Source organism: Acomys minous, assembly GCF_964271855.1.
Source record: "Acomys minous genome assembly, chromosome: 10".
Lineage (NCBI taxonomy): Eukaryota > Metazoa > Chordata > Mammalia > Rodentia > Muridae > Acomys > Acomys minous.
In genome coordinates, this window is record NC_140491.1 from 55121094 (window position 1) to 55143839 (window position 22746).

The 22746-nt window shown below is 41.0% G+C and overlaps 1 protein-coding gene across 4 annotated transcripts in view; it reads right to left on the reverse strand.

Moving 5' to 3' along the window:
- LOC311607657 (uncharacterized protein) overlaps positions 1–22746 on the reverse strand; it is a 558074-nt gene that overhangs the window by 485776 nt on the left and 49552 nt on the right. The window lies entirely within an intron of this gene.

A 22746-nucleotide genomic window follows, 5' to 3' on the forward strand; every position in this document is an offset into this window, starting at 1 on the left:
TACATCTGTGAAGAAAACCAAAATAGTCTTCATGACTTTTGAACCACTTATTATTTTAAATAATCTCCCTAGAGTCCAATTTAAAAACCTAGAGAATATTACACATGCACACACACACACACACACACACACACACACACACACACATGCACATACACACGCACATACACACACACACACAAACATACATACACATACACACACACAAACATACACACACAAAGTGCTTTTGTTTGGTTTGCTTTTCTCTTTGTGAGTGAGTTTAATTTTGTAACAACGTTAGGCCGGCTCGTGTCCCAGCCTCCCGCTTGCCTGGATTAGAGGTGTGTGTCACCAAAGGAGGCTAGAAACCATTCCTGGCACCTCCTCACAGTCACCAGCTGCTGACAAAGGCCTGTGAATTGTTTCCTGAATGTTGTACTAGCCTGTTTTTCTCCATCTCTACAATTAACATCTAGTGCACACCACCTCCACCCTACCCTCAGCTCTATCAGCAGGGTAACTATCCAGGGGGTGGGGGGGTCTTCCTTCTTAGCTAGGAACCACTCACAGCATTTTAAGTGTCCATTGACCCTACATGTCTCTCTGTTCCAAGGTTAACTTGCAACAGCCTCGCCTTGACCTACACCCAGCATCTACCATGCATTCCCAAGGCTCCTAGCTTCATGTTTGTTTCCCTTCACCTTTACCATTGTTACTCTGATGTCCCTGCCCTTCGCAGTGTCAGAGATCTGTTTTCCTTCCTGCTTCCCCAAACTATTACAGTTTCAGTTTAACAACTTCTTTGGAAAATTTCACATTGCTGTCTACATAGGCCAGGTCTATGACTGCAATTTCATATTCAGGTCTGCTATATAACAATTGTTCTCATTGTATGCTTCCCTGCTTCGTGATACGCAAACCAAACATACATACGCGCGCGCGCGTGCGCGCACACACACACACACACCTGAGAGCAGAAATTCTGTCAGTCTAACTCTGTATTGGCTCTTCCACCCCAAGAATAAGTCAAACTGCACAGTGTTAAGATGCTCAGAAAATGACTGGCCAGTTTCACCCACTGAAGGAGAGAAGATTCATTCTCCATAGAGTAGGTGTTGGAGGTTGTTAGGATTAAAAATGAGATGGCATGGAACAGAAATGAATATGGAGAGATTTATTTGGGGAGAGAAGGGAATTGGAGAGGAGTTGGGATCTGAGTGGTCCATGAAGGTAGGCAGAGACAGAGGGAGAGAGACAGAGAGACAGAGAGAGGCGGGGGTGGAGGCTTAGAGAAAACACAAGAGTAAGGAAGGCAAAGAGCTATGGATGGGAGCTTTTCCTTTTACCCTGGGCCCCTGGTGCACATTTTAGTGGCTGGCAGGTGATGATGTCAGAGGTTGCTAAGCAACCGGGGCGGGGGTTGGGGGACAAGTCTCTTATATGCCAACAGAGGCCAATCAGGAATCTGTTGAAAATAAAACCTTGGGTAAAGAGCAACAGAAAATGGACTATCTTCTCTGAAAGGACCATGCCCTGTTGCCTGTACATCTTGTTGTGACTATCAGGGAGTGACATGAAGGCACAGATGCTGCTGGATGCCACACACACTTTTTGGTTTTTTTGGTCAGAACACGTTAATAAGAGTTGTTTCTGCGTGTGTGAAAACAGTTTCTAAACTATGAAGAAGTATGCTGTATGATGTTGGTATTCTAACATGTGTGTTTAAATGTTGACTAAAGATGTATTTGCATAGCATTGTAAATAGCTGTGTGTCATATACTATGTTGTAATTTTTCTCCAGGATAGAAATTGGGGCTAGTGGGACAGTTGTGGTGCAAGCCTTTGATCCCAGCACTTGTGAGGCAGAAGCAGGTGGATCTCTTTATTTGAGGCCAGCGTGGTCTACAGAGTTACAGAACAGCTAGGGATACCTAGAAAAAATCTCTCTCAAAAAGGAAAGGAAGGAAGGAAGGAAATTGGGCCTGTCTTCATTAAGTAAAAATGTTCTTTGTTTTCAAAATGGGAGTAAATAAAAGTTTCTTCCATTGGTCTTAAAGTAATGGAATGGCTGCCTAAATATGCTCTGTATGCTGTGAAGGCGTGGCTTGGAATACCTAATGAGCACATTAGACCCAGTTTTGACCTGCAAAGCCTATGCAACACCCTGCATTTATCCCTTAACAATCTCAGAATAACATGCTGGTGCAACATCCAAAGATGAAACACTTGTAATTTATATAATACTTGATAGGGAGATATTTATCTCCATATTTCTCCTAAGAAGGAGCCTGGTCAAATAATAATCAGCAATTTTTTTTCTTGCAAACACGTATTAAGATGTATAGATTTAGCAACATAAGTGAGGATATTGTCAAGGTACTTAATTTAGAATTAATTATTAAACTCACTGCTTTTAAGATCCAAAGGCTATTTAAAAAGCAATTTCTCTTGCCTACAATAAAAATATTAAGATGGTTAATACAAACAGAAAAGGAAATTAGAAAAACTACAAGAGCATTGCAATCAGACAAAACAGTGCAAGTGTAAGGACTCAGATCAATGGAACATGCTAGAGAAGTCAGAAGGACATGGTCCACAGGGTCAATAAGCAGAAGATATGTGTTTACTTTATTGAAAAATATTACTTAAAAATGTTGGTGGCTATCCTAGAAGAAAAAGGTCATATACTAAAATTACAATTTGCCTAAAATGTTCTGATGTAAACATAAGAAAACTGATTGTCCAACCCAATGACTAAATAAGAGATATCTGACTAGAAGACTATCTAAAAAATTGTCCTTTTTAATTTACTTACATGGGTGGATGTGTGTTCATGAAAACAGATGTCATGGTGCATGCGTGGATTTCAGAGGACAGTCCATGGAAATGGGTCTGCACTTGCACCCTGTGTGTTCTGGGGATTGAATTCAGGTCATTAGGATTGGCAGCAAGTGCTGGCGCCAGCTGAGCCATCTCTCCACCAGATCTTTTTTTTATATATATATATAACAAATAAAAACCATATAATCTACAACTAGCTTTGCAAACTGACAATAAAGTGATAGATACACTTCCCATGTTGGTGAGCCTTGATAATATTATGCTAAGTGAAAGAAGCCAGGCACAAAAGGGGCCAACACATAGTGAATGATTCTACTTGTGTGAAATATCCAGAACTGATGAATTCACAGCAACCAAGGGAGGGCCAAGACTTGGGGAAGGAGAACAGTGTGGGGAGGGAAGAGTAACTCTTTGACAGGTATGCTGTCTCTTTCTGGAACTGGGTGTGTGCTTTTGAAATATTATGAACCACCAGAAGCCACTGAATTGTTTTATTTAAAACAGTTCATTAAATAATATGTGTTTCCACCTCATTTAAAAATAAGGTCTCACCACTCTAAAGAAAGCATCGACATATACATCTTACAAGATAATCCTAATTACCAATAAACGTATTAAAAGATGTTATATCTCCTTAGCAAATCAAAAAATAATAGAAAGGGAGGTTACTTTTGGCCCATCAGATTATAAAAAATTAAAAAGAAGTAACCCCTACTGCTGGGAAAGATTCTGGTAAACACTCACTTGTAAGATCACATTGTTAACCTACTTTATTTTATTTTGATTACGTAAACATCTGAGTGTCTGAGTGTGGCTAAGAGCGCATGTGACTGCAGTGCCCGTGGGGTCTGGAAGCAGCTGTTGGACCTCCTGGAGCTGGAGTTACAAGCAGTCATAACCCGCCCTCCTCCTGGGCGCTAGGAGCCAAATCCAGTCCTGTGCAAGAGCATCGTGCTCTCGGATGCTGAACAGTTGTTCCGGTTTCTTCACCTGCCTTTTTGAAGGAAGGTCCTGAGGCTTCTGAAGCCCAGGGCCATCTGCCCACAGAGCCCAGCTCTGTCAAGGTGGAGGAATGTGAGGCTGAGAGGAGAAGCCTTGGCACGACTAAAGGTAAACATTCACAAGAAGTTTCTGTTCGGTCTTCTCTATCTGTGCAGCTGGACCATGGCAGTGAGAGTTCCTGACTGTGAGTGATGAGGGAACCGAGGCACCCCTCATCAGCTTCTCATCACGCGCTCTAATAACTAGAGAATAGAGGCTACGCATTTGAGGGGGTGGTACATGGGAAGGATTGGAGAGGGGAAAGAAAGGGAAAGCAATAGAATTCTATTTTAATTTCAAAAACAATTTAAAAGTACACAGAATAGAAAGATCTTCCTGACAATATTAGTGAGGTGCCCTATTCCTAGAACGTATAGCCCTTAGGAAACAGAAAACTCCGTTGTCCGTGCATGTTCCGGGGGATTTCAGCAGGGACAGGGATAGATTTGTACAGTCCACGCTGGCCTGAGCATGTGGCATAGGAGAGCCACACGCATCACTGTGGGCCGGGAAGAAGAGAACCAGGGCAGAGCTAAAACGTTCAGATGCCTATTTCTAGGCATGTATTTCCCTCACCAAGGCACAACCTCCTAAGCGTTCTCTGCATCACACCACAAGCTCCGGACAAACATTCCAAACTTGAGCCCTTGGGGCAACATTTCTGATTCAATCTGTAACATTCTAACCTTCCCTTCTAAAACTACAAAACTCAAGCAACAAAATCTCCCTCGCCTGGCTCACATCCACACCTGGCTCCTCCATTACCTCTTGCGCATTTCTCTCCTCCCTTTTTCATTATGAATAACGTTTCATACATGTTCAACTATATGATACAGTCATCACTGATGACTAATAGAAGATGGCAGAATAATATACCAAAGGCTCACCACTCGTCTAACCCTTTACTCGAGATCTTCTGAGTTCTGACCTGAGTTGGGCCCTTCCTCAGCTTTGAGATCCATCCATCCTTGAAGAATCGCAAGTCAGCTTCAGGAAAATCCTCATGTTGGGTATCTGCCTACCTTTCACTATCTTACTGTCCCTGGACTATCTCCAATAAGAGTTTCACTGAGTTACCCGCCCTTTCCCTCCCTGTTTTCTCTCAATATTTCCCCATCCGCTGTCCGCCCCTTGGCTATAAATCCTGTTTGTCCTATTGGAGTTGAGCCGGCTCTCTCTCAACTAGAACAAACCCACTGCAACTATCCATCCACACACTGCCTGTGGTCCTCACCTTGCAGTCTTTAAACAAGTGTCATCTTTTCCTTAGCCCAGTCCAGAAGAGTACTCAGTTTAAACGAGCTTATGAAGTTAAAAACAAAACAAAACAAAACAAGCTCTTTCTTTCAGATGTAAAGAAAATACCACAATTTCAAATTATTAGTTTGTATAAGATTAATGAATCAGGCAGGAGAGTTGAATATTACCTTCAAGTAGCTAAGGTACCACACAATGAAAAGATACAGAATATAGATCGGGAAATGGAGCTGTAAGAAAAGAAATATGTATTGACCCAAGAGAAAGGATCCTCAGTAATGTGAGGTTACCTCTAATTAGATAACTCAGACGGAACAAGATGCCATGCGCTAAAGAGGTCTTCTTAATCCTGCCCTCCAGATGGCATGCGGCAACACCTCCTGAAAATAATTAATGCTGCCCATGACTACCACTTAGTACCCTTTGGGTCATGATCATACGACAGGTGACAGAGAAGGTGTGTCTCAGAGAAGTTAATAGATGGCAATGACATAATGGTGGAATAAAACAAAAGTTAATTCACAAAGATGTAAAATTTTGACTGGGATATAAAACATATTCATTAAGAGAATTGCATTGATTAGATTTCATATTTTCACATTTAAGAATTGAGATAGTTTTATTACCATAAAATACAAAAAAAAAGATATGAGATGTTACAAAGGGATTTTTAAAAACAAGATGATATTTTATTAATTCAGGAAAGGAACATTGGAATACGCCTTCTCAAGACATGTCAATCAATTATCTAGCTGTTGGCTTGGCAGCCATGGTGACACCCTCTTCTGCACTGGAGAAACAGAAAGCTTCCAATAGGATCCCTTTTTTCTCAGGGCTGCAGCCTGTTTAGCTGGGATGCAGTATATACATCTAGAGCCATTCAGCTCTGCAGGAAAATAACAGAAGAGCCATGTCAACTGCATAGACAGTATTTAAAAAGTGGGAGGTAATTTTTAAAAGTAGCCATGAATTTGAAAGAGAGAAAAACATATGGGAGGGCTTGGAGGGAGGACAGGGAGGAGCGAGAGGACGTAATTACAGTATAATCTCATTTCTTAAAAAAAAAAAAAAGATAAAGATAAAGAAACCTATGCAGGAATGAGAGATATGGAAACAACATATTGGGCAGCTAGAGAGCAGAAGATTCAGCAGAGGAAAGGAACAGGTTCTTGTAACGAGGCAGAGGACCTGAGGTTCCAAACACAGGAACTTGACAACCCGAAGGAAACCATTACAGTGGCCGTGTAATCACAGCCACCACTCGTGGTCAGACACCGATGGTCTCCTTTTTATGATTTGTTTTGTTTTAGGTTTTTTTTGTTTGTTTGTTTGTTTGTTTGTTTTGAGGACTGGCTTGTTGTAGTGAAATTTTCCCAGACGACAGAGAACCCTACTGTTTATACTTGTACACATTTCGCATTATGTTTTTTACCTTTTGTTGCCGTTTCATCTCAACACTGGAGGAAAACAGGGGTAGGGGCGGGGCTTCAAAGATGGCCAGCACTGACTGACAGCTGAGCCAATGCTGCCACCAGCACCAGTTGGAGGCACGGCTTCCCTCTGAGGTCTAGAGCAAATCACCTCTGGTGCACATCTTATGACCCCAAACCAGTCCTCAGTCTCCGAGGGCTTTTCTGCTGTTTGTTACAGGTTTTTGGTGACTTTGTTTCTACTCTGTGCCACAGACCTGTCTGAACTCCCTGCCTGGCCTCGTCTCTGATCAATACTTTGTCCCAGAGTCGGAATTCTTCCACTAGCTCTTTCTATTTCATTTCTGTGACATGTTGGAGTAGTGAAAACTGCATGCACTCCTACCAATGTGACCCGTTGCACAGGCTCTAGCTAGCTCACGCCTCCATATCTGTTTCTTATACTCCTTTTCATCAAAGCTCAAGGTTAAAGAACAACTTTGATGGAGGTCACAGAAGTTTCTGAGGTGACATTTTTGGGAGGCTTTTTAGGCACAATTCCATGTTAAAAAATTTTTTTGTTGTTTTAAATATTTAAAATTTTTAAATGATAAAATATTAAATTATGTTTTAAAAATTTAAGTATTAAATAAATTAAATATTTATTTAAATAAAATAAAAAAATTAAATATAGAGATGGCCACATGTTCATGTTTAAAATGTGTGATGACTTCAAGTATCTAAAATTAATCCTTTTATAGAGATTTACTCTATATGTAAGAGTCTGGCTTCCTTCCTGACTTATTGAAAGTGGAACCCAAAGAGGACCTTCTGAACTGTGACCACCATCTCCTTTTCACAACACACAGCAGCTGGTCTCCACATGGTTCTCAGTAGGAAAGGCCAGAGACATTTTGACATTTTGGGTAGATGAAGAAACATTCTTGGTTCACAGTCACATAAAGGATTAAAGGGTTTTTTGGTTTGTTTTGGGTTTTGGTTTTTGGAGTTTCTTTTTTCTTTTTTTGTATTGTTGTTGCTGTTTTTTGTTTGTTTTGTTTTTTTTTTGTTTTGGTTTGGTTTGTTTGGTTTTTTTTGTTTTTTGCATATAGTGGACCAAGGTAAAAGACTCCAGGTAGCCTGGCAGTAAGTGAACCAATCCCACAAACAAACAAATTAAAATAAAAATAACTTACCTATAATGTTGAATAAACAAATTAAAATAAAAGTAACTGACCTATAATGCTGAATAATTTTCTCTGGTTTTGAAGAGCATTCAAACAGATGAAAGAGCCATTGAATTATGTCAGCTTAGAATATAACTACATTTTACATATAAAATATGTAGCATAAACTTCATTTCTTTAGATGGTAGCAGCTGTGGGATGAAGGGAAGACTACCCCGTGCTTACTGGGATTTTACCACAGTGCTGATCATGTGGCAGTTCACAGCACTGGGGAGCCATTGCATCAACACTCTGCAGTGGCATACTGCGGCCAACTTTGTCCCACATTCAAGCTAAGTCCTGTCAGCCATTTGTATTTTGAGACCTGTATCCCACTTCTCCTCGTTGACTAACAGTTTGGGGGATGTGTTGAAGATGTTTTCTAAAATGAATATTAAGTACATATTTCCTCTTGGGATAATGAGAAAACATAAAATGTTTCTAATAAAGAGATTATTTGTTGTAGGTAAGGCTATAAGCATTCACAGAAAATACTGTCCATCAACGGTGTTCATTTATATCTTCCTGTGAATAATACTCTTAAAAAAAGAAATTTGGAGGGTTAGCCAGAAAATACTGGTTCTAAAATAGAACAGAATCACTATTCACATTTTTAATTCATGGCCATTAAAACATGACAATAAACTGCTCACATGAGATACAAATAAAAGCATCTATAAAAATGCTTCGTATATTTCTCTTCTGTCCATATTCCAAAGGAAGAAGTAAAACCATGTCCCTACAGAGGCAGTGCTTTATTTCCTGAGTCTTTCTAATTAGAAGAGTCTAATATTTCAAATGATTTTTAGGAAGAAATTAGTAATGTAAGCCTAAGGCTGTGGCAGGCAAGACTAATGACTTTCATCTCAAAAGTTATTCGTGAAGACGAAGTTCCAAAGCGAATGTAGACACCACCTGTGGTTACTGACCATGGGAAGTGAAAAGCTCACACTCTGGGCATTATTTATGCTGTTTGTCATCTCAGAGCAATCTATGGCTGCCATGCTGGCTAATAAGGGGCACTGTCATATGCCTGACACACACTGCTCTTCCTTTTGCACCTATGGGCACACCCATGAGTGAAGAGGGTGCCAGGCTACTCCAATACACACTTAGCTCTTAATGCACTATTATCTATCCTGATCCGAGAGCCCATCTAGTGTCTCCTGATAATAAAGTATTTTCATCTCAGCATGGCACTGATCATAGACTTTTCTTCTTCAGTAAAGCCACATGGCCCAACCCTATGTTGACGCTTATAATAAATTCTGTGGTCTCCCTTCTTGGTTCTCTAGTGACAGTAACTTAAACAGTCATTTGTGTTCCCCCTGTAACCCCCTATCCCAAAGGGGGTTGGGGGGTGAGAAATTTTCCTGTTGTATTTTTTATTTCTGAAAGTAGATTTGCAAACACAATAGTTCTTTATTACACCAGTGTTTCCTTTTCTCCTTAAGGAACAGACTCAGCTACTCACCAATCAGGTGCAGCATAAATGCCTTCTATTTTAGTACATGTTCTGCCGGCTGGTTAAGTCCAAAGGACAGTTGAGTGCTCTGTACCCAACACTCAGGTACTGTCAGGTGAAGGTCTTGGAGGGTCTAGCATGTGTCAAAAGCTCAGCTTATCATGACTCTACTCATTAGAAGAAAGCAGACAGCCTTAGCCCTGGCCGCACATCCACCCACCCACCAGTCAATGAAACCGATAGAGGCATTGCATAAACTTTATCAAGGAGTCCTATGAGATCAAAAGAGAGGACGGTGGTCCTTGGAGGGATCAAAGAAGGCTTTGCAGGCGATTTCGGAATGAACTGCTGGCTAAGGTAGAGTAAGAGGTGACAGGTAAAAGACAAAGGGTTATAACGAGAGAAGCCTTGCTAAGGGGAGGTAGAAGATGGTTTCCAGGGGCCATCTTTTAACAGGAAGGCAGAAAAGAGAAAGGGCATGAGTGGGAAGGTGTGGCTACAGACAAGTAATGGGGTCTCAACTACGTAATGATGAAAGAGCTGGAGAAAGCCTTTGGTCTTTGTTCCTAAGCACCCTGTACTTACTTAAGAGTTTACCTCCCTGTGTTTTGTTTGTGGTGTTGGGGGTTGAACTCAGGGCTGAAAGGCAAGTGATCTAAACCCTAGTTACATCCCTACCATCCATCTTTATACAGAAACAGTAAATAAGTGGCTTAAGAATTTTAAAAGGCTTATCAATTTCATGAGGCACAAGAAATAGAGCACTTACAGTACTCTATCAAAAAGCAAATATATGGGCAATGGGTATCTAAAAAATGTTCCATGCACTAATCAGGAAACCATAAAATGCCTCAAGAAGAGCATCCTTGATCAAGAAATAACAGATAATGAGTTCTGAAAGGACATAGGACAGGGATCCATTTTTGAAATGTAAACTAGTAAAATCATTATGGAAAAATGGTGTAAAAATTCCTCAAAAAATTATAAATAGAACTACCCTATGATCTGGCATTCCTGTTGCTAGTAATATACTTAACAGAAAATAAAAAGTCCAATAAAGACACATCACCCATGTTTTCACAGCACAAGTCAAAGCAGCCAAGAAATGGAAGAATCTAGAAGTCTCCAGCTCACAGAGGGTAAAGAAAATGTGATGTGCCTTTGCAGTAGAGTACTAGTCAGCTGTTCAGAACTAAAAAGAGTGAAATCCTATCATCCGTGACAACATGGAGGAACCGGAAAGCACTGTGCTAAGCACAGAAAGACACATGGCACATGATCTCATTCATATGTGAAACATCAAAAGGCTGATATCATAAGGGAAAAGTTTGGCTACCAGAAGAATGAGAGGAAAGGCTGGCCACTGACTACTCACTCACAGCTGAGTATGACGTCAGAGCTTCTTTTCGCTGTTACACATTGAGGTGACTACAGATAATGATAACATATACTTCAAAATCTAGGAAACTGCTTTTACCATAAAAAAGCAACACACGGTGGGGGAGCCAGGTATGGTGATGCACACCTGCAATGCCGGCACTGGGAAAAGCTAAACCGGAGTATGACATTGAGTTTCAGGCCAGACTGAACTGCGCAGCAAGATCCTGCCTAGGAATAGTCTTTCCAGACCAAAAAAAAAAAAAATAGTTTGAGAAGATTGTGGTGTCTAATCTAACTTTAAAAATGCATAATGTGAGCATTCAGGAAAATATCACACGGTAATCATAACTATGTTACGTGTCAGAAAACATAAATTCAAGATTTAAAACATTAAACAAATAAATGCATTATTTTTTTTTTGTTGGCAAGACCTTAATAATCATTTCATTATTTACAGTTTTAATGTCAGCAGCCAGGATTCTATGATGTCAAAGAGAGAAAAGGTAAGGGCAACCAGTACATCACGTGCATTGCCTGCTCATGAGCTCCAGGGCTCAACTCTAGGACCACACACACACACATGCACGCACACACCAAGACAACTGGGAGAAATGTGAACTTGCACATACAAGTGGAATTAAATGAAATAAGAGTGCACTATGCACGTATATTCCTGTTATAAAAATGTTTAAGATAACAACTATATCCCAGAATAAAGTACAACATAACATTTTAAAAAAAAATCATCCACTTACTAATTCCTGCTTCACAGAAAAGACTAGAAGTCAAGCTTCGGGCATCAAGGTTTAAACATGAAGTTTCCCTAAGTTATGAATATCATCACTTTCATCCTTCTCTGGGCTGATAAGAGAACGAAAAAGAGAAAAGTCAAGTGTTTATTAAACAATAACGCAATCAAGGCATCTTAAAATACTTGGTAGATTTCTCATCTTTGCAGCTGGCGAAGACAAGCTCCTCACGCATGCTTGCCATGGCTGTGCCTCCAAGCACACTAGGAGCCACACTGAAGAGGGAAGGCGGGACACTGGGTTTCATTCCACTATTGATCCATCAGACAAGAACTTAATCAATCTTCTTTACAAGCTATTAAAGCTGAGCTGGAGAAATGAACTCACCTGACGCATTCACCAGTGATTGCCTCTTTCGAAGAGCTCGATGTCAGGCTTATCTACTTTTGCAGCTGTGATTTAGCTTTTAAGGGACAAGATTTTTCCTTCATTAGTTTCTTCAAAATGCTCCAATTAAGAAATACCAGTTTTGATACTGGCCCACAGTAAATTACTAAAACAAAATGAAGACTATAACCTCCCATTATAGTCACAGCCTCCAGAGAGGGAGAGAGAGAGAGCCGGAAAGCATATGTTCATCAAAGGAAATTTAGCACTAGTCCCAAGATCCTGCTGTAGCGTGAATTCTGAAAAAAAAAAAAAAACGCTCTGGCAGCCTGAAACCAATGTTGAGACCTTAAGCTCAGATAAATCTTGGAAATTCAAAGGGAAACTCAAGGCAGCAGTAAATCTGTCTTTACTGCATATACATTTCAGCCAGGGGCTTCTCTGTGTAGTATTAGGTTATACGACATCCCATTCAGCATCTAACTGCCTCATCAATACAAGCAGAAAGGTCATTTTATATTTACAGGCCAAGCTCAAAAGTGCTAGATGCTATAACTGGGGGTCGGGGGAGGGGATCCAAATTCTCGATTAGGAAAGGCTAAGCACAGGTCCTCAGTGACCAAAGGGCAGTCCCTTTGGCTCAGCTTTCTGGTTTCTATTTCTGCTTTCCAGGACCTCCACATTGAGAAACAAAATACTAGGAAGAGCAGCCACACAAAATTCTCTGCACAATGCCACAAGGCTCTTGAGGGTATTTGCCTTTTCAATGAGGAAATATTGCTGCCTACCTAATGCAATGACTTGTTTTCCTATAGCAAGATATAAGAGGAGATAAAGAGACCACCCAGACATTAAAAGTACATACTTCCCTTGCAGTGGATTGGAGTTCAGTTCCTAGCAACCAAATCAGATGAGCTCACAACCATCGGTAGCTCCACCTCCCACTTCCTGTCTCTTAGGGCATCTGCACTCATGTGCACATACCTACACCCTGACATACGTGTGCAAATAATTACAAGTAAAACACAATCTTACACAAAGGAGAAAACATCTATCCCTCACCCCACCCATGATGTGTCTATTTCTCCATACGTTCTACAAATGTCATGTGGCTACCAAGGGGTACCCAAACACACTCACCAGAAGACTTTTGCACCCTCCCTAGGGAACTCACTTCACAGGGTGGAACTAAGGCAAAATAGTGTCATCGTTTAGAGTCTAGGAGTGTTGGAGGGGAACATTCCAGAACTCTTTGCAGACACAAAACAAAGATCAAGGCCCTCATACAAAATGGCATCGTGTTTGCATAGAACCAGCATCTGTCATCATATTGATCAGCTATCGATTGTTTTTAATACCTAACATGATGCGAATGCAAAGTAAGGGGTGTTTTTACTGTATTGTTCAAACTCTGTGGTTCCGTGTACATTAGGCATTCAAGGGGCCCTGTAATAGATCACTAGATCCAAAAGCATGCCACAAAAGTTTACAAGTGGTCTGCAAAGACTGCCTCTCAGCAAATAATTTAAAATAATGATTGAATCCACAGATACCAGTCTTTGGGTCCTATTCTACACAGTAAAGACCCAGGACATTTCTATAAAGCCTGACTCCTTGCTTACCCAACTATATCCTCGAATTTCTTTCATAGCAGATTAAGAAGCCTCATCTAAAAAAAGAAAAAGAAAAAAGAACAAAGAGAGAGAGAGAGAGAGAGAGAGAGAGAGAGAGAGAGAGAGAGAGAGAGAGAGAGAAGGAAAGGTATCGCATGGGCTTTATCTGACTGACACTTCCCCAGGCCTTTGTCTAGCCCCACAGCTCTTTGCCACACATCTATGCAAACCAATGAGCCAGACTGTGTGTTACTAATGTGACTGTACATGTGGATTCCCTTAATGATCTAGGGAGCTCAGGGCCTCACTCTTTATCTAATGAACGTAGGAAGATGGATACAGTATGGGGTCTAATGTTTATTTATTGTAAAAGTCAAGACTAGCTGGAAGTCCATTAAGAGGATGGTTCATCAGATTATATTAATTTGTAATTAATTTTCTGTGGTATTTATGAGAAAACCCTTTAATCAGTATAACTCAGACTTTGGAAATTATAATATTAACTAATATTAATTAAATAATAATTTATAAATTCCAATAGTTTTAATTATCTTTTGATTAAATTACCTGTTAGTCAATTCCACACTGCCTTTGATATTAATTAGCTAACTTAAACATGATCTACTGGAACTACTCCCCTGTGGAATAAGGCATATTGTCTAAACAGGTCAACATGGAGATACTTAAGTGTGACAATTTAGATTGCATGATTAGCAAAATTAATTGTAGAAGGCACTGGCTCATCCATTCTCAACTTGCCAGTGGGTAAGATCTTTAAAATATGCCTTGGCTTTCCCTGGGCCCAAATTTCAAGACATCCCATACCCTCATATTCCCCCCCCCCATTGCCCCTCCCACTTCTGTACCCTGTTCCAGAACATTCTAGTCTTCTGAGACCTAAAATTAGTGTCAGCCTATTAATCAGCCAACAAAATATGTCAGTGGAAAATGAAGTTGCAACCCCACCCCCTTCACATGCAGCCCTTCTGCCCACCTCCCCGCTGGTGGGGCTGGGGACCCCAGTGCTACAGCCCAATTTACGTCTCCTCTGTGCGGTGACAACCAGCCCAGACCTCATTTTTTTTTCTGTGTTAATATTTAATTTAAAGCCATCTCCCACGCAAGTTCTCATAGAGAATTGTGCCTGTGAGTCCACGTATAGCTCTCGTATCAGATGCTTTTCCCCACCCTGCCCCACCCCCACCCCTGCCACACAGAAATTAAGATCTTAATTTTTTTTTAACAGCTATCAAAATGACAGGTCATTCTAATCATTAAATCATCAAGAAAATTAGAAGATATACTCAAAGCAAGCCAAGTGAGGAGTTTTATCTTCACCATGAAGAACAGAGAGAAAGGATACTGACTTCCAAAGGCTCTTGGGAAACACGGGAAGATTGCTGGAGCATCAGGCCCTGACTCGACATGTGCTATTCAAAGATCATCCTGGAAGAGGCCGAACTCCTTCCTAAGATGTCACATGCAGACTTCACAACAGATTTTGTAAATGGTCATCTAGGTGCTTCAAACCATAGTGTACGCTGTCCTCTAACTAAATAATGACTTGTCTCCTTTTTGCACAGACCAGTGAGGATAAGTTACAGTCAGAATTCCAGAATTCTTGACTTTCTCCAAGACAGTACCTGCTCTGTGTGCTCTGCGTTAGAGCTGAGAATGGGGTTAGCAGTTGACCGTGAAAATCAACAGGAACATTTGGCAGCTCAGAAATTGCACATAAACAGAAAAAAGAAAACTGGGACTTGACAAAATATTGCTATTTATGCTTTACCATTTTTTTTATAAACCAAATATACAAAATGTGCAGATGACTCAGGAAGGGCTAGATTGCACAGTTCAGAATTTGTTGTGCTTTTTGGCAATTCCAGGTCCTTTTATTTTTGGATATTCTTTTATTTTTAAGACAATGAACAATTTTCCTCCTTCATGAGTTAGTACAGAAAATTCTATCTATATACTTGGGAAAAAATCTCCGTTCTTTTTCACAAGAATGTCTTTGTCTTATAATTAGATCAGATTTAACTTAAGCCTGTGGGCTCTGCTGGGCAGACAGCTAATGAAACACTCAGCTGACAGTCACCTTTTGTATAAACACAAGTGAAAAAATTTTCCCTTAATTACTTTGATAAACAGAAATAGAAAGTGACAGGAAGAGGAACAAGTGGCCATAAAGTAAAAATATTAGAGACGCACAACTTTATACTCATTAAACACTAAGGCAGCAAAATCACAAGGACATTACTGTTCGAAAATAATCTCACGTGAATTCAAAGCTGAGTAAAACCTAGACAGGGTGAAGGTGCAAAGCACTTGCATTTGGGGAGAGAACATTGCAGGTACAGATCGTGAGGAGCACAGACCCCCGAGACCACAGCATGCCATGTGCTCAACAGCTGCAAGTGGACTATGAATACAACGCAGAGGAGCAGGGTTAGGGAGGGAAGTTGAAGAGAGAGCGAGGCCACTGTGAGGACTTAGCAGTCTGTACTGTGCGATGTCCTAGGGATGACGTAATCTAAGCGCTTATATTTTTAATTATTTTTTTAAACTTCGTTTATAAAAATGCTGTTTTTACATCATTCTCCCCATCCTCTCTCCATCTTCTCCCTTGTTGCTGTCTGTTCGTCTCAAATTCATGGATAATCTAAACTTTGTATGAATTACTTCTTCTTTTTTTTTCTGAAGAGCAATAGATCATGGAGTGGGGGCCCCAAGGGAGAGCAGAGCTGTAGTCCAGGTGAGGTGTGAAGACTCAAAACACAGTGGTCAAGACCACGATGACAAGTGATTGAATGTAGGACACACTGTGAACACTGATCCAAAACTTTCTTCATATGTTTGGTGTGGGATGTAAATCAAGTTAAGCTATACAAGAAAATCTAACCAGAACATGCCATTAAATTGATAACATGAAGAAAATATTAGATGCAATTCAACAAGGAAAGACTTTTGATAAAGAAAACTAGTACTTGGTGAAACAACAGTGGGAACTCCATGAATATAGCTTGAGCATGAGAAACAAGAACTGCAGACAATTACTGTAAGTTGTAGCGAGAGGCTCAACCATCTAGTTAACTTCAGTTTCCTCCACTGGTCATTTTTTAAAATTACAGATGCTGGGGGCTGGAGAGGTGGCTCAGAGGTTAAGAGCACTGACTGGTGTTCCAAAGGCCCTGAGTTCAAATCCCAGCAACCGCATGGTGGTTCGCAACCATCTATAATGACAACTTGTGCCCTCTTCTGGCTTGCAAGTGTACATGCAGACAAAACATTGTATACAAAATAAATAAAATGTTTTTTTAAAAAAAATTTACAGATGCTAGTGGATGCACACAAGTACAACTTGAGAGCGAGCAGGCGAGCGAGGGGGGAGTGCGGGGGCAAGATTCTTCTCCACAGCAGCTCTCAGGCACTATCTCACAATGCTTGGGGTAGATGGTGCATGAATGATTTCTCTTACTGTGTGTCCTTCAGCTAGGCTTGCAGCGCTGGAGCGAGCACTTGTGCAAATCAACGTAAAGGATGAAAGATCTACTCTGGCTCCCAGTTTCAGAGGTTTCAGTTCATGAAGGCAGTGAGGATGTGAATCAAGCAGCTCATGTCACAGTGGCCAGGAAGCACCAAGGAGTGTGTGCCTGTGCTACTTGCCTTGCTCCTGCCCTGCTATTCAAAACCAGTCCCCAGTCTATGGAGTATGCAGCTTGCATTCAAGCCTGGTCTACTCTACTGAGCTATGTTCTGTGGGAATGACCTTTACTAATCTCTCAAGTGCTCTCAATCCAACCAAGCAAACAAGATTAACCACAAATCCTACTCTACAGAGGGCTGTATGCTAACCACTGGCCCCAAGCAAAGCATATCAGCTTTTTAAAAGATGAATGTTGCTATATAATTGTATCATAAAATAATCACATTATTCTTAGAGTTAACAAAATCAAATTATACCAAAACTATGGTAAAGCTTTGTCATAAAATTCCTACGCATGTTTAAAGAATTCATAGTGTATAACTAATTGTAATATGTGACTTTGGCCCTTCAATGTCACAGACCTATTTGACTTTCATTTTATTGGAAGTAAAATAATATGTATAATTATTGCACATAGTCTGACTTATCAAATGTTAGTAGAGAAAAAAGAAATGAAAATAGTAAAGCATGCTACCTCACTCCTATTATCCTAGTTATTTGGAAACTAAAATAAAGCATCACAATTTTGATGCCAGACTGTGTCTCCAAAAGCCAAAAACAATCTAAAATTGACCTAAAACTATTGATATTGAACCAGCATTTTATTTTCATAAATGTACCTCCATATCTTTACATATGTCAAATTCTCTCATAATGCCTATGTATTAAATGTATATATGCAGGCATATGTCTTTTTGGGCTTCTAAATGAGGCCTTACATAGCTCATAATAATATGTCAACAAAGCTGACAACTGCACTTTGACTTGTAAAATAAAATTCATTTTAAAGTATCATAAATCTAACAGAGCATGTCTTATATTCTGATTGGTAGAAAATTGGATACTAAACACCAGGGACAACTGATCTTCTGAGTCTGATATGTGAGCAAGTGCAGAGAGGGGGCGGGAAGAGGAGAGAGTGGGGGCGGGGCGGGGGCGGGCGCGGAAGTCATTACCGGGAGTTGATAGTTCACCTGATCACCTGATCATGATCAATTTGAAGTGCTTATTGCTTAAGTAAATGACCTTTGGGGTGATTTCATCAGCTCGCACACAGCAAAAGGTTATATCTGAATTCAATTTTATGATTGAGTCTAAGCATATAAAAATCTCAAAATAGTTTGAACGGCTATGCAACAAAGGTCTACCTGTTAGGATCCTACCGTGCGGTGTGTCTGTAATTGTAAACATCTGAGAGACGGCTAGCACTGTGCTGATATTTTCACTCCTTTAATGTCCATGGTTAAAAAAAAAAACAAACCATATTTAGCTGTCCACCAGTCTCAACTTTGTAGTAGTGTTCTAAAAGGCTGTGGGAGGGGTCTCTCTTTACTGCTTTGATGTGGGAGGGGTCTCTTACTGCCTTGGTGTGGGACGGGTCTCTTCACTACCTTGTGTGGGAGGGGTCTCTTTACTGCCTTGGTGTGGGAGGGATCTCTTTACTGCCTTGTGTGGGAGGGGTCTCTTTACTGCTTTGGTGTGGGAAGGGTCTCTTTACTGCCTTGGTGTGGGAGGAGTCTCTTTACTGCCTTGGTGTGGGAGGAGTCTCTTTACTGCCTTGTGTGGGAGGGGTCTCTTTACTGCCTTGGTGTGGGAGGAGTCTCTTTACTGCTTTGGTGTGGGAGGAGTCTCTTTACTGCCTTGGTGTGGGAGGAGTCTCTTTACTGCTTTGGTGTGGAAGGGGTCTCTTTACTGCCTTGGTGTGGGAGGGGTCTCTTTACTGCCTTGGTGTGGGAGAGATCTCTTTACTGCTTTGGTGTGGGAGGGGTCTCTTTACTGCCTTGGTGTGGAAGGGGTATCTTTATTGCTTTGGTATGGGAGGGGTCTCTTTACTGCCTTGGTGAACGCTGGAACCTTGTGGAGTTGCTCTATCTTGCGTTACTAGACTATGTTTCTCCCTTTCTTTCCGTCTTGATAATCTAATAAGGCATGTGACATTATTTTTAAGTGAATGATTTTCTTAAATATCCACAAAAGGACTTTGCATGCTTCCTTGAGACATGCAAAGCAGGAGATGTAAGAAAGTGTTTGAGAACTGGATTGGACGTGGACACTTCTAGTCTCCAGCGCTTGGAAGGAGAACTAGGACGAAACGGTTTCTCTAAATACTTTAAAATTAAAAATAATACTGGACGAGGGAAAAAAATGCTCAAAAGGAACAAAATGATATTTTTATCCTACTGACCTAGAAGCCAAATAGAAGAGTGCGTTTTCTTCGTGTTTCTTTAGTCTTATTGCTTTTTAAAGTTTTTTTTTTTTCAATTTGGCGGGGGGGGGGGGGGGGGCGGGGGTTGAAGATGGAGCTCAGTGACAGAACTGAGGTTTAGGCGCACAGGCCCTGGGCTCTATCCCCAGCTCCAAAAGAGAAAGCAATGTTGAATACTGGAGGCACTTCCTGTCTTGATACAGCCCTGCTTACAAGACGTGCTTTTTACATGACACGGAAGGCCCCTTTCTGTCACTTTCCATGCTTCGTTACATCCCAGGTTCATCTCTCTTCCTCCTTATGCTGGTCTTCTCACAGTGGGGGCCACTTCCCCAAATCTCCCCTTCTTCTTTGCTGTGAACTTTGCTGCAGTTCAAGGACACAGTATGTGGCAGCGGTGGCTAAAGAAGTGAAGGAGGGAGGGTCACATGATCTCTCAATGTTCTCTTCCGCAAAAACTTACTCCGAAGTTCACATAAAAGAACCTTACGGTGGGAGAAACCACTCACAAATGTTACCCAGATATTCAGTAGGACTGTTAAGTTCAACATCAACCTGGGCTGTACAATGAGATCTGTTTAACAAATTACGAGACCAAGCAAGATGGCTCAGTGGGTACAGGCACCTCCCACGGACCCTCATCACCTGAGTTCAATTCCCCAGGCTCGCACGTGAGAAAGGAGACGTTGACTCCCAGAAATGTTTAATGTTTTCTGCCCTCCACAAGTACACCCACACATAATGCTTGCATGTGTACACACACACACACACACACACACACACACACACACACACACCACAGACTCACAAATAAATGCAACTTCAAATTTTCAGAGCATAAATATAAGTTCAGACCAACTTCCACTATGTATGGATTCTATGACAATTACTTTGCATTGCTGAACTTGAGTTTCTTCCTTTCTTTCCTCCTTCCTCTCTTCCTTGCTTCCCCCTTTGTGTTTATTTTTGGTCCCAATTGAAATAACACTAAAAGTATTTGTTGTGCCCACCTGACAGCAGCAGAAAGGGGTCTCTTCATAGCTATGAAAAGTGAAAAGATGGCTCCTAAATAGTTTATTTCACACCAAAGCATGGGACCCAGAATGTGAAGAGAGGAACCTGCTGACCTGGGGAGGCAGCGCAACTCCCCAGCCTTGCGCCATGGACTTTGCTGCTCTTTTCTTTTTCCCGTGTAGGAACTGAAGAAAGCTTTCAGCTCATGTTCTGCCTTCACGAGGAGATCTCAGTATTTTCTCCAACGCTGTTGGCAGTCTCATGGTGAAGTACGCCTGCGATTTACCTGCTACTCTTTTTAGTGTGGTCTATGGCAACGCTGGCACTATGCTCACATTGGCTCCTGAAAATGCACAGGAGATTCTTCCTGAAAAGCAGTGACTCCTGACCAACCAGCAGCACAAGATTTACACTAGAATACTTATTATCTTTTGTATGGCCCCTATATTTTTGTTGTTTTTTTGGTCTTGTTTTGTGATAGGGTCTCACTACGTTCCCCACCCTGTCACCGAAATCACTTTGCAACTTAGGCTGGCCCCCTGCCTCAGACTGCCAAGTAAACTGAGATTATGAGCCACCAGGACCAGCTAAGGTTTACTTATAAAATTAACATGGTTTTATGATTTAAAGCACACTGGTAGAATGCTGTCAGGTGGCAAAACAAGTTTTGGGGTTAAGGATGATTCTCTCCTTGACCTAGCTCTATTTAGAAATTGTGAGCTCTCTTCTCAATGGCCTCTGGCATTACGACTCCATGTTGTCTCTACATGGTACATGCTAAGACATGCTAAGACACTTTAACCATCTTCACGTGCTGATCAGGGTCCTAGTCTCCACCACGCACTATGCTACTCCCCCCTGGACCTGTTGTTTCACCCGGGCAGTACTCTCTTGGCTACAGACTCCCATGCTTTCTTGTTATATAAGAGTTTTTGGTGCCCCATATTTGACCACGTCCCCTGGATGGGGAGACCTGGTGGCACTCAGAGGAAAGATAGCAGGCTACCAAGAAGAGACATGATACCGTATGAGCATATACAGGGGGAAGGGGTCCCCCTCATTCACAGTCATAGGGGAGGGGAATAAGGGGAAAATGGGAGGGAGGGAGGAATGGGAGGATACAAGGGATGTGATAACAATTGAGATGTAATATGAATAAATTAATACAATGTACTTTTTTAATAAGAATTGTTCCCAAGTCTTACTTTCTGAAAAAAAAAAAAAACTCTCTCCCTGGACCCTAAGCTTATTTGAAAAGTTCTACATTTGCTCATGTAATGTCTTATGAAATGTCTTATCATTCCTTAACAAATCATTAATAATTTTTCCTTTAACAGGCTACTGTGCTTTGGTGGACACTGGAGGAATCAAAAATAAGCTGAAAATAAAAGCAATGTGAGTGAGGGTAGTGGCCCTTTAGAGGTCAGGAGCTGAGGGACTGTGTTAAGGAGACTGAGGAAAGCCTGGAATGTTAGCAATGCTGCTCTCTTTACTTACACATATTCATTAAATCTCTCTGTCTTAGACACCTTTTTCTAACTACAATCTCATTTAAAAATTTAAAGTCTGAAAAGCCAAAAAAGAAAAAAAATCAGATAATTTTGACCAGTTTCCAAATTTAGAATGCTCCAGGGACAATAGGAATTCCGCATTCTCATATACTTTTTAACCTATCTTAGCAGTGAAAAATCATCTTTGGACAATTTTCACATACACTGAAGAAAAGGTGATTGTGCCGAGACTCTTGTGTTGCGTCATGACGCAGAAGGGATTATCTGTACTTGTACACGATGCATTCTACTAACCTATTTCCCAAATCTGACATACTTATTTGACTGACTTATAGGTCATGGGATAATTAATTCTCATAGATTCTAAAGATGTAGGTAGACAGACAACAACTTTGCCATACTTTAGAATAGGAAAGCCTTCTAACTCACATATGTAAGTTATAATTGTGGGTTTTTAAAATTATTATTATTTTATGTAGCCAGATTCAGATTCATCTAGTCTGACTGAATTTAAAACCCACCTTCTCTTTTCCTAGCTTGTAGCTTTGCACAGCTGTGACTCTGTCTTGTGCCTGCTGCCACTATGAGCACTTTCCACACATGCCATAAATGCACTAGCAGTGAAAATATAAACTAAAGCTGAGCCTTGCTCTTCTAAACCCCACAAACTTCCTTTTGCTAATCCAAGTTTCTTAAATCTTTGAGTAGTCACACTGCGTGGATGGAGATTCCCAAGCTGCAGGTTGTATCTGTTCTTTAGACACCAGTTTACATTCGTAAGCCACTCAACAATCACAGAGGAAGCTTTCTCTAGAACTGCAGAAGACTCAGATAAAAGACCTCACACAAAGTAAGCAGCTGCACAAAATTCAGCCAAGCTCAGCCCTAGCGGAGTGGCAAGAGGACAAGGCCACTCTTGACGGAATGTACCGTAGGATCAAGGCTTTAAGGAAATGAGA